The sequence below is a fragment of the Propithecus coquereli genome, unplaced genomic scaffold (assembly GCF_000956105.1).
Source record: "Propithecus coquereli isolate 6110/MARCELLA unplaced genomic scaffold, Pcoq_1.0 Scaffold111, whole genome shotgun sequence".
In the NCBI taxonomy this organism is placed as follows: domain Eukaryota; kingdom Metazoa; phylum Chordata; class Mammalia; order Primates; family Indriidae; genus Propithecus; species Propithecus coquereli.
The window spans coordinates 6,932,876-6,934,971 of NW_012135081.1; the positions used below are offsets into that span (position 1 = coordinate 6,932,876).

General features: G+C 44.6%; 1 protein-coding gene and 1 pseudogene across 1 annotated transcript in view; one reads left to right on the forward strand and one right to left on the reverse strand.

Annotated features, from left to right (window-relative positions):
• Positions 1-2,096, reverse strand: part of STAT2 (signal transducer and activator of transcription 2, 113kDa) — a 20,606-nt gene that overhangs the window by 11,830 nt on the left and 6,680 nt on the right. The window lies entirely within an intron of this gene.
• LOC105817106 lies at positions 1,326-2,090 on the forward strand (annotated as a pseudogene).

Sequence of the window (2,096 nt, forward strand, 5' to 3'; positions counted from 1 at the left end):
GGGGACACAGTCTCTGTCTGTCACCCAGACTGGAGAGCAGTGGCTTCCTCATAGCTCACCGTAGCAGCCTCGAACTCCTTGGCTCAGGTGATCCTCCTGCCTCCACTTCCAGGGTAGCTGGGACTACAGGTGTGTGCCACCACACCTGGATCATTTTTCTATTTTTTTGTAGAGATCACGTCTCCCTCTTGCTCAGGCTGGTTTTGAACTGCTGGCCTCAAATGATCCTCCCACCTTAGCCTCCCATAGTACTAGGATTATAGGCATGAGCCATCAAGCCTGGCCTGAGGTATATTTTTAAAAGTCTAAATTATAATGAATGTTATCATGAGAAAATATTTAAAAGAGTAGGTATTTTTCAAGTATGTTCAAGGACACATTAGTGATTTTTCCTACTTCACAATATAATTACTATAAAGTAAAAAGTTTACTGGGAAAGAAAGAAATAATAAATGTTTAAGGTGATGGATATCCTAAATACCCTGATTTTTATCATTACACATTCTATGTATGTATCAAAATATCACATGTACTCCATAAATACATACAAATATTATGTATCAATAAAAAAAGAACAATGCAAAAAATAGATGTATATTTGTATATGTGCACAGGAAAAATCTGAGGAAAATATATTCAAAATCATAATCAGGCCAGGCACAGTGGCTCACCCCTGTAATCCTAGCACTTTGGGAGGCTGAGGTGGGAGGATCATTTGAGGCCAGGAGTTTGAGAGCAGCCTGAGCAAGAGTGAGACCATGTCTCTACTAAAAATAGAAAAATTAGCTGGGTGTGGTGGCACACACCTATAGTCCCAGCTACTCACAGTTACTTGGGGGGCTGAGGCAGAAGGACTGCTTGAGCCTAGGAGTTTGAGGTTGCAGTGAACTACAATAATACCACTACATTCTAGCCTGGTTGACAGATGAAGACCCTGTCTCCAGAAAAAAAAAACAACAAACCATTAACAGTGGATATCTCTGGATGATCTGATTATGGATGGTTTTTACTTGTTTTTCTCTTTTAAATTGTCTGAATATTTTTCAATTGGTATACATTATATTTATAATCAGAAAAAGCAACAAAGTTGTTTCTATTAAAAAGAATGAAACAAAGGATCAACAGAAAAACAATGTCATCACCTAGAGAAAAGGTATATACTTTAACCCAGGAACACCACTTCCGTGAATTTATATTACCGAAATAATTAGGGAAATAAACTAAACAAAGATGTAGCTATAAGAATATTTCCTGGAGGAGTTTGTGGCACGAGGTTCGGAGAGTGAGAGGTGCCAACTGCGAGCACAGCTGCTGTGGTCAGCGCCATGCCCAAGGCCAAGGGCAAAACCCGGCGACAGAAGTTCGGTTACAATGTCAACTGAAAGCGTCTGAACCGGAATGTTCGACGCAAGGCGGCGCCGCGGATCGAGTGCTCACACATCCGACATGCCTGGGACCACGCCAAATCGGTGCGGCAGAACGTGGCTGAGATGGGGTTGGCTATGGATCCCAACAGGGCGGTGCCCCTCCGAGAGAGAAAGGTGAAGGCCATGGAGGTGGATGTAGAGGAGAGGCCTAAGGAGCTTGTGCGGAAGCCCTGTGTGCTGAACGACCTGGAGGCAGAAGCCAGCCTTCCAGAAAAGAAAGGAAATACCCTGTCTCGGGACCTTATTGACTATGTACGCTACATGGTGGAGAACCACGGGGAGGACTACAAGGCCGTGGCCCGAGACGAGAAGAATTACTATCAAGATACCCCGAAACAGATTCGGAATAAGATGAACGTCTATAAACGTTTTTACCCGGTGGAGTGGCAATCCTTCATGGATTCTTTGCAGAAGAATAAGATGGAGGTCGAGTGACTGGTTTGCATTGCACCTGCCCGGGGCAGAGCCTCCTGCTGGACCAGTGAAGCCAGAGCCAGGGTTTAAAGCAAGGCAGGCTGTGTACCTTCAGAGGGGCTGGCCAAACCCCATGGAATCAGGTTACACATACGCTCTTGCACTCACACACATCTCCCTCTGGAAGGGACTGTCTCGGGGGTTCCAATTTATATTTTTCTGGGGGCTCATGGAAAAGCCAGAACCTGCTGTTTT